The 10,648-nt window shown below is 45.9% G+C and overlaps 1 long non-coding RNA gene across 1 annotated transcript; it reads right to left on the bottom strand.

The window, feature by feature from the left end:
- Window positions 1-4,322: 4,322 nt before the first annotated feature.
- On the bottom strand, window positions 4,323-7,977 carry LOC120602600 (uncharacterized). Its single transcript, XR_005652799.1, has 2 exons — window positions 5,987-7,977; window positions 4,323-5,899 (listed from the first exon to the last, which is right to left on the bottom strand). It is a non-coding gene; the product is annotated as an uncharacterized LOC120602600 (long non-coding RNA).
- Between the last annotated feature and the right edge of the window lie 2,671 nt (window positions 7,978-10,648).

Genomic DNA, 10,648 nt, shown 5'->3' on the forward strand with positions numbered 1-10,648 from the left:
TAACCGTTAAGTTACTACAGTAGTAAGCGTCCTACTTAGCAGAGAAGTTTGTTACGACCAGAGAGGCCCCCCCATCGGCAGAGCTTCCTGGGGATTGAGAAAGATAATAAAATGCCTAGTGGGCTCTTACTGAGTGCTCTCAGCCCAAAGCAGAAAAAGAAAGGAAAGCTTCTAAAAAACAGAAGCCCTGCCCCAACACATTGTATTCAAAGAGGGTCTGTTTCTCTTTTTTGAGAGCTGTTCGAAAAGGCTTAGCTGTGCATTTCACAGCCCACAACCATTCGACAAATACTTACTGTACATTAAAAGGCGGGCTGCTAGAGAAGGTGCGCGCGCGCGCGCACACACACACACACACACACACACGCGCGCGCGCGCACACACACACAAGCAAAGGTGCAGCCCCTGCCTTTAAGGAGCTGACAGTGCAGAGGGCAGGATGTGCCAAATATTGAAGTAACTCCCCGAGGAACAGAGAAAAAGAAATGCCACAGAATCAGCATTAAAATGACAGGGGTCAGGAGAAGAGAGAAACTCATCCAGCTTGGCTAAGGAAGGCTTCACGGAAGAGGTGGCACTCGAGCTAGGGCTTGAAAGATGGCTCTGGGCTGCGGGCAGAAGGAAGGGCGTGAACAGGCACAGAGGCAGAGAAGCACAAACTGTGGCTGGGGAACAGCACGTGGTCCCCTTGGCTGCTCACAGGGGTAGGCGAAGAGAGGGTTCGAGTCGTAAAGATGGCTGGCCGCAGTGAGCAGAAAATCCGCCGAGGTCATCTAAAGACAGAAATGAAGACAGGTAGACCCAGGGGGCCTGGAATGAGAAAGTTACACGTGAAGGCCACTGTCCCCATTTCTCACAGGACCCACGGCCCCTTGTCTTTCTGCATGGGTCTTTCTGCACAGTCTCTTCTCCCCGCTGAACCAACTCGTCTGCGTGGACAGTGCCAGCTCGCACGTGGCCCTGGCTTGCACCGTGAAACAAACCACTTTATAAGACTTTTTGGTCCAAGTCCTGTGTTGGTTAGCGGTAGTTTCGGCAGCAATGTAAAAGCTTGTCTCTCTCTCACAGTCAAGGCATCTAGGCGTCGGAGCCCAGGCTCCTTCCGTCTCGTCGCTTGGCCATGCCCGCTTCCTGTTCCCTGACTCCCTCATGCTCCAGATGTCACCCAAGCTCCAGCTGCCCCATTTACCTTGCAGGCAGCGGAAAGGAGGAACGGGGGAAGGGCACGCTCTCTTTCTAAGACAACTTTCTGGAAGCTGCACGTATCTGCTTATTGAGGGCGACCGTGTATAATGCTATCTAAACTGTGAAAGAGGTTGCTGTTAATAATTATACCAGAATAATAGGCATGAACTAGGATTTTTCTGGGACTTACGAAGAATAAGATACAGGTGTATACCTGCGTATATTCCCTTAGCCAGAGTGTGCATGTATGGCCACACCTATCTATAGGGGGCGCTGCACATACTGTCATTATTCTGGGCGGCTGTGTGCCCAGCTAAAACCTAGGAAAGACGAGGATGGACGGCCAATTAGTTTCTGCCACAAGTACCCTCTGACGCCCGGCAAACCTCCTACTTGGAATTTGCAAGTTGTCATTGTCTGGACTGGTTTCCTGTAGGTCAGGGTCTTCCCGGGCCCAATCAGCCAAGAACAGGAAGAGGGCATGCATGGGGACCTGGGGACTGTAGGGCTCCCCTTTCTAGGGGCTGTGAACAGGAGCATGGACTGAGAAAGGGTCCTGGGCAGAGCGGGCAAAGTGACTGACTTGTCAGCTACGGTGGGCTCCAGGTACGCTGCAGAGGGGGAGAAAGGCGGGTGCAGAAACTCGCAACCAACGCAGCGGGCAGGCCCTGGAAATTGCCAGAAGCTTTTTTTTAGCAGGGAAATGGTGCGAATGGGACTCTACTAACACAAGGTTATCCCAGCCATGGTGTGCGGGCTGGTTTGGAATGGAGGTGGGATGGAGAGCTAAAAGTCCCCTTAAACAACCCCTGCATTAGGCTAGGTGAGATCGAACTTGACGTTGAGCCGATCTTTAGAAATGAGGGAGAACTCTTAGAGCTAGGCAGGAAATCATAGCAACAAGAAGGGTAGCTGACGGTGTGATGGCAAGAGAGGAGTAAGAAAATCTTTAAAAAGTAGAATTACAACTTCAAAAAGCATGACAGCTTGGGCCACGTCATGTAAGTGGCATTTAATACAAGCGTGAGTGTATTCTATACCACTATACAATAACGTGTAGTCATAACGATGGTCCTGTTCTTAAAAATATTCATTATACCATGTTCCAGAAAGCAATAAAGTTTGTAATACATTATATAAAATGCTTTTATTCAAAACGGTAAGGCGTTTGTGTTCACTTGAGAGGTAAGCTTAGGTGTCTGGAAGATTCTCTCATCCAAAACATCTTATTTCTCAAACAATAATGAATTGAGTCCTCACTATACCTGAAGCAAACACGCTGTGAGATGCACATTATATGTAATACGGTGCTTAACGCGTACATCACACTGGCCCTGCTAAATCCCAGACAGGAAACATGGCTCCAGAAACCCACGTTCGGCATTCTAAATCCTCGGCTAAACGGATGGACAAAAGTCATTCAAAAAAAGTCCAGCCTCTCGTTTATCCTAGAAGTGTAGTTAAATAATACACGAGGCTAAACACTTGACATCAGTCCCAGGCGATCGTACCTGTCGGAAGGTGTGAGGTTCCCAGAACGATTTCTGTGACAGGTTAGTCCGTGGACAGAAAATGTGGGGCAACCCAAAGATAAGAGCATGACGGACAGATACGGAAATCTGCGGCCATCTTTTTCGCTTACATAGAAATGCAATAAACGACCATTTCTGCCCAGCAATATGCTCTAAATTTAAAGAAATACGCGGAGGGAATCTTAAGAGAAGGCCTCTTTGGTCTTTTCGAATATCGAATGGGAGAACTATGCCAGAATGGTTGGAAGTAAACTACACAAAGAAGCTTCTAGAAATTTGAGCCTCTGCATGGGGGATTTTTTTTTTTTTTTAACATCCTTCACAGATTATTTTTGACTTAGCCATGCAGGGAGTCTATTTTAAAGTTCCCAATTTGAAAATCATGGAAGCTTTATAAAGTCCACCTGCACCTCTTTTTAAGGACATAACCCTTTATTCTCTGAAGGATGAAAACCTCTAGCCTATAAAAACTTTGTTAAGCTGTCACTATCAATAGGGTAAAAAAAAAAAAAAGTTGACAAAGAAGAAACAAATTGCATCTTCGAAGAAGTTTCCTTGAAGCTCTTGTTAAAAGCTATAACCTCTGATGTTAACTAAACTTAACCCATTCTGACCCTCGCGGTGGCCCTTAACCTTTTCTTTCTTCTGCTTCCTGTGGCTGCTGGGGACAACGGGCCCGGTCCTTGGAAAAGCCTTCTCTGTAGCACACAAAGGCCCAGCCTTCCTGCTACCCTGTCAGGAGGCCCCGAATCGACCGAGGGGTCAGCACCTGTGCAAAGGAGCAGGTGACAGCAGCCGGCCTGCCTCCTCCTAGAGCGAGTTGTAAGAGTATCTACCCTTCGGCCATCACACTGTGGCTTCAGGCATTCAAGCCACTGAAGTTCAAGTTCTGTGAATGCGGACTTTCAACAAATTAATCTATTGCTGTTCAACTGACTGTAAAATTAGTAGATTTACTGTTGCAAAAAAAAAGAAAAAAAAAAGAAAAAGTGGGCGCTTCGGTAAGGTCACACGTGCATCCTCAGCTGCCGACAAAACAGCCTTTAAAATCTTTGCAGCAACTTTGGGGGGGAGAAAGCGGTCAAACAATGAGTGAGACGTACAGTGGCAAGTCTTCCTGTACAGTAACCATGTAAAAGGCCTTATTTGAGGAACTCTCTAAGAAGGAATGATTTGCCTTTAATTCTATTTCCCTCATTGGAAAACAGTGAGAGCACAAATTTGTTTTATCGCTAACGCTAAATTCGCCATCGGTCCCGCCTTCCTAAAAATGCCCTTGTGAGCGTTTAAAAACATTATTGGGTTTTATTTTAAATGTAAAATGCTGATAACTCGATCCTGTTTTGCTTTGATTTACACGGTAGTAAACACCATACATTTATTAGGTTTCCTGTTCTTTATATTTTTGTATGATGTCCTATGTCGGTAATGGAAATGATTTTCATTGAATGTTTCAAAATGACCAAAGCTAACTGAATCACCCCAAAACTCAATACCTTTGAAATGGAAACACTTGGCTGTGTTGTTTTTCCAAAGGAGACTTTTGAACCTACTTTCTGCTTCATTCATTTGCACAAGAGACTTTTCACAGAAGATAAATGGACCTTCCATAGATAAAAACTCTTTTATTTGGCAGACATAAAAGCTTTTTAAAAATTTCATTACAATATGTCATTCATTTTAGACACATTTATTTGGCTCATTCACAACCACCATCATATTTTAATAACTGGCGCCATCGCTTTTTGCCAACAGAAATGATTAATCGGGAGTCTAATGTAATGGGAAATCTTACACGTGGTAAAGAAATTTATTCTGAATCTAAGAATAACTGGAGAATACATGAAGGGTTTTAACACAGATGTGGGCACGTGTTCTCCACCTCTTCTGCAAAAGCAACGTACGTAGCCTCATGATGGATTTAGAAAGATTCCCTAAGTCCTAACAAACGTCAAAATGAGCTACTGATAGAAAGCTAAATCTCTTTGCCTGGAGTTTTCTTTTTTCTTTCTTTTTTTTTTTAAGCATAGGGATGCTTAGGGTTGGAATGGATGAATTACAGTTCTGCCTGAGGATAAACAGAGAATCGGTAAGAAGGCTCCCCGGCTGTCAGATGTTGTGGGAACAGACAGCTGGTTTTGGGCTGAGAGTATCTTTAGGAGGTTTCGGATGCTACTCCCCACTCAAAGCCCCCGCACACCTTTGCACAAGTTTGTAAGCACACTCAGGAGAGCGTGGATCTTCAGTTATTAAACTGGCACTTATGAGAAAGTAGCTGTCATTTAAGACAACGGCTCTCGACTAGATTTAGTTGGCATAGCTCTCACACATAACAGATTTTTCCCCTTATAGTAAAACTACCCTGATAAGAGCTCACAATCTAATGGAAGGTGGGGGGGCATATGAACTGACTACAATCTATTAACAACTATGTAAGAATATGCTGACTAGTTGAACCCATACACACTTTGCCACATCTACTTTACCTTCAAAATAAACACAGGATTTTGACTACTGTTAAGATTCACTTCTTCAAGTTATTGTGGCATCCCGGAGACACAGCCTAGTGTGTTAATAACCTTTCGAAGAAACTGCCCACAGAATCATTATTTTGTGGCACACACATATATTGAACCTCAGAGACCTCAGGTTAAGCAACTGTGTCCTATACAACTCCATGCCAGTGGAGAGAGAGGAGATTTTGATAAGTAACAGGCAAGGAGGATAAAATTCAGCCTTTAATCCTTCATCAGAGCAAAATGCCAACATAAGCATTGTGAGGGAAAATGCGCTGTTCAGAGACCAACCATGGGAGTTAATGTGCGAATTACTCTGTGGTGGGTGTGGTTTTAGAGTCACTACATCTAAGTCTACATTTTTGTAGACTTGGGTTTATTATTATTATTATTAATTATTATTATTGTAAATTATGGGTAGAGATGGTAACAATTGGGAAAGCTCTGAGAGTCTCATTCTAGACACATACCAAATTAGACAGTTTCCAGAGGATTGGTGACATAGTAGTATCACTTCTCCAAACCCACAAGTGTCCCTTAGCAAGTAAAGGCCATAAATACAGGAGGGGTCCTGGTAGACCAGTTGCATGCTTTACTGTCTTTATTCCAAGGTCTTCCAAGTCAGGCTCTCAAGGACTCTTTAAAAGCTGCCATGTCTCATTTCAGCTGGAGATCAAAGCAGAGTTCAAGAGATAAAAAAAAAAACAACAAAAAAAAACCGGCTTCTATTGGGGACACATTTGTAACACCCACCGTTTTCTGGTCATCTCCTTCCAGGAACACTAGGCACCTCCTTCACGCTGAGACATCTGCCAATGACGGTCTAGAAAACTTCCCAAATCATCTGCTCTGGACACGTATGTCCTCAAACAGGCAATACGAAAGGGGTGCTGGCTGGTAGCTCCAGGGACCAATGATTACTTGGTGTGGATTGATTCAAATAAAGCTTCGCCAAGTATCAAGTCCTTCATTTGGTGAGTAAACTCTTCGACCCACGTTACACATTTCACTTACCATCTTCACAGATCCGCAATCCCACTGCTTCACTCATGACTTCAGCGGTGCGAGGAACATTCATTTATCTTTAAGAGCACCGACTCTGGCACCAGGCGGCCTGGGTTTTTTATTCTTGATTCTGCTACTAGCTGTGTGACCTTGGGCAAATGACTTCTTTAGGTTTCAGTTCCCTCATCTCTGAAATGGGGTGATAAGGTCGTTCTGAGGATGAAAGGACTTGATACAAGTAAAGCGCTTAGAACAGTGCCTGGCAGACAGAGGTAAATGCTAGAACTGTGAGCACTCATACTGCTGAACATCTAACATTTCCCAGGGAACGCTGCTAGTCACTGTGCCCAGCTCTCACTAAACAAACTTTTATCTTGGTATGAATAATTTGGGTAGAACGAAATGAATATCTAGTTCTTCTTTAACTTGATAATGGCCAACATGTACGTATTAGCCTTGGACTCTGGTTCACAGACACAGGAGCTGTTTGTGGGTTTACCACTTTGCTATTTGAACAAACGCTATCTACTGTGCCAGACTTGGGACTTGATAAGGAAACTTAGACTTGCTTTTTTTTTTTTTCCAAGGAGCTATTTGAAGCTGAACAAGTTTCCTGAGTAATACCTGACTCAAGGAGTTATTTAATGGGAATAAATAAAGCTATGCGTCCCGCCGGATTACAAGTATCCAATAAATGCAATTTCCTATGTGATAAATGAACGTAGTCGCTACTTAGGTGGCTTCGCTAAATCACGACTGGAGATTCTCACTCTGCCACTGACGACTTTCCTAATGAAGAGATGAGAGGGGCCGGAGGTTGATGCCAGCAGACCAACGGCGGGCACAGCAGTCTGCAGCCTCGGGGACCAGGGGCGGCTCCCCAAAGACAGGCAGGTGAGACAGCAGAGCCCTGGGCTGCAGCCGAGGTGGAGAACTGCTCCACTGAATTCCCCCGCCCCCCACCTTCGAAACACCTGCTGACCCGTTCGAAGCTCTCTCAACGACAGGTCTCGAACTTTTGGCTTCCCGAGTCTGTCTGCTCACCCGCAAAACGGGGGGCAGTGCTCCTGACTCCAAATAATCATAAAGACGCTTATGAACGTTCTCCATAAGCCCTAGTGGGAGTGCAGCCATAAGGAGGTGAGCGTCAACGTCACATGATCAGGGGACGCGAAGCTCCGGCGGCCATACGCCCTAGTCTTCTCACCTCTGCAGACACACGAGCCAGGTGAGAAGCAATGTCCCCGCGGGAACCACCCTTCGCCCTCCGATTTTTTTTTTTTTCTTTTTTTGGTCGGAGGGATTTATCTGGCGAGCCGGGAAACCCTCCTCCCCAGGTGGCCTTTCCTTTAATAGAGGGCGGCCGAAGCCCCGCCCACTACGGCAAGCGAAGCGGTGTCGCCGCGGAGCTCGTTGCAGCTCCCTGTGCCGGACCGTTCCGAGCGCCGGCACCGCGCGGGGAAGCTGAAGGCGAGGGGCGCTGCGCGGCGGAGGGGGCCTGCGGCAGGGGGACGTGGGCTTGGGGACGTGGCTGCGAACGAGGCGGCACTGCGCTCGGCCGTGTCGCTGGAAGGTCAGTGCCATCCATGCTGCCGGGCGGAGCGCGGAGAGGCCCCGCGGGCCTTGCCGCGGGGTCGGGGACTCGGGGGGGCTGTAGCGCCGTCGTGGGCCCGGCCCAAGCTGCAGCTGGGGGGCATCCCGGAGCCGCGGGGCCTGCCCCGACGCCGGCCCTTCCGTGTCCAGGATGTCCCTCTCGGCCATGCCGGCGCGCGCACGCACGCACGCACGCCGTGCGTCCCTCCGCCCCTTCTCGGTGGGCGTGGCCGCCGCTGATGCACGTGACCGGGCCCGCCCCGCGGGAAAGCGCTCCAGGTGTCTGCGTACCTGGGCTCTGCGCCAGGGCGGCGGGCGGCCGCGCTGAGGGGGCCGCTTAGGGCCGGGGTGGGGAAGGCTGCAAAGGCACTGTGAGATTTTCCTTCCCACTTATCACTCAGTAGGCTCCATGGCATACGACGCCTGAAAGAAGTAAATAATTTTTTAGAGGTCGCGGTTCCAGGTACGTGTTAGGAAAGCCTTCAGTCTAAGAAAGTACGGAGTGGAGGAAAATCAACTACAATTTATTGTGTCAGGCACAGCTTAGTAAAGGATAAATCAGATTCTGTGCCTGCTTCATGGAACTTAGTCTAGCGAAGGAGGGAAACGGTAATAATCACTAAATTATCGTTGTCGTAAGTGCTGTAAAGGAAAAATAAACTATATTATGGAAGCATTTAACGTTGGGCGTCGATGTCGAGCTCAACAGACAAATCGAGGGGTGAGCAGAGGTAGATCTGGCCAAGTCTGGGCGCTCTCTGGACGCCCAGAGAAAGATGGCACTAGGTAATGATCTCATGTTTCCTAAATAGGAGGGGAAGAGGGTTTCAAGAGTCTCAAAGTCAAGTGTGGGTTCAAGCAAAAAGGAAGTTCGGTGTAAAAGGAGGCTGGAGAGGAAGCTGGAGAAGAACCTCGGGGCCTCGTGAAAGAGTCGATTGATCTTTAATCTTGGGCCAGTTTTTAGCTGGGGAGGGCACTGGGTGTGGTGACAATGCAGAGTGGAGAACTGGTCGCAGAGTTCAAGTGCGGGGTCAGAGCTTGGTCAGGAGGCAGGCGGGATCCAGACGAGAGGGACGATATCTTAAACTAGGATGGTGGCAGTGGCCATGGAGAGAAGCGGATGCACGTGAGTGGGGTTAGGAAGTAAAACTGATGAGACCTGACGGGGGAGGGAGAGCCGAAGTGGAGAACAGGACATGTGGCTCTGGAGGGACCCGGATGCTGGTCCCTGAGGGAGTGCTGGGAGACAGGGTGACCGTTCAGGAGATGTAGGTATGGGGATAAATCTAACTCGTGATACTGAGCCCCTAGTTCTGTCTTTAAAAGCTTTTTAAAAAACATTTCCGGGGTGGTTATTAGGTTATTTCAATCAAATAACTAAACAATGAAATAAATTAAAATTTTTATAACTAAAAAAATGTGGTTGAGTAATTGGCTTTTTCCAGCTTTGTAAATCAGTATTTAAGCTCTTAAACTGCCCACCTGGGTATGGAGAGTACTTTGTGCTCCTTATTGAAGAGCAGAACCAGAGCCGAGGGACAGTGACCTGAAGGCTCGGTGACCCCCCGTGTGGTCCTCTGGGACCAAGGCTGCACAACCCAGGCTGGAAGGGGCAGATGGGACAGTTTGCAGGCAGCAACAAAGATTTTGTGAAACTTCTTTGGAAGGTGCGACAGAATGTGTTTAAGTCCTAGAAATTGGCAAAATTAATTTCACAAATCCTAAAGCCACTAGAATCTGTCACTTTGATCCAACCTCCTGGGGAAGAATAGATATCAATACAAGCTTGTGAATATCAGCTATATAAGAAATAAGAGCAGTGAGTGCACAAATAATAGAAGTTATTTCACTCATCAGTCTACGTCATTTGAAAATGCACATAAACTATTTAATTTCTTACAAGAAAGGACTCCCTATCTACCTCATGATTATGTCTGCTAAACCACATATTTAAATTGCTTTCCCCGAAATTTCTTTAAAAATACATTATTAGTCCTCTCAAAGAGATACTGCAGAAGGTAATGTGGAATGAGGTATCATGAAGGGTACCTGCCAAAAAAAAAAAAAAAGTAATGCAGAATAATGTATCATAAGGGGAATGTAGCTGTCTTTGGAGCAGTAATCATTTAGTCACTTTTTTTTGTGTGTGTGTACAAGAATGTTCATGGCAGCAAAACTGGGAATAATAGCCTAAGCGTTCATCATCAAGAAACTAGATTCAAACACTGCAGTATATTCATAAAGTAAGACACTTCCCAGAAATGAAGAAGAACAAAATAATGATTCATGCAGCAACACGGATGAATCTTAAAAACATTATGCCGAGAGGCCTTCCAACAAAGAATACATACTGTTTGATTCCATTTCTGTGAAATCTTAGAACAGACTATGATGGAAAAAAATTCAGAACAGTCATTGCCTCTGGATGTGGTTAAGAGCCTACATGTTGATATAAGATTTGGTTCCAAAGGTGTTTGTACTTGTCGGAGCTAATCAATCAAATGATGTGCCTAAGATTTGTACATTTTATTGTATGTAAATTTTGCCTCAAGAGGAAAAAGAAGAATCATAAATATTGAACTCTAATTAATGATATGCATGCTGAAGTATTTGAGGATGAAGTGTACCAATGTCTGCAGCTTTGAAACATAGCAAAACATAAATAAAACAGATGGAAAGAAGAATAAATAGATGGATAGATAAAGCAAGGAAAGTAACATGTAGAATCTAGGTGAATGGGTATTGTAGTGTTCACCGTACAATCTTTCAACTTTTCTGTACGTTTAAACATTTTCATAATATAAGTTGGGGGAAATA

The sequence above is a fragment of the Pteropus medius genome, unplaced genomic scaffold (assembly GCF_902729225.1).
Source record: "Pteropus medius unplaced genomic scaffold, Ma_sr-lr_union100, whole genome shotgun sequence".
NCBI lineage: Eukaryota > Metazoa > Chordata > Mammalia > Chiroptera > Pteropodidae > Pteropus > Pteropus medius.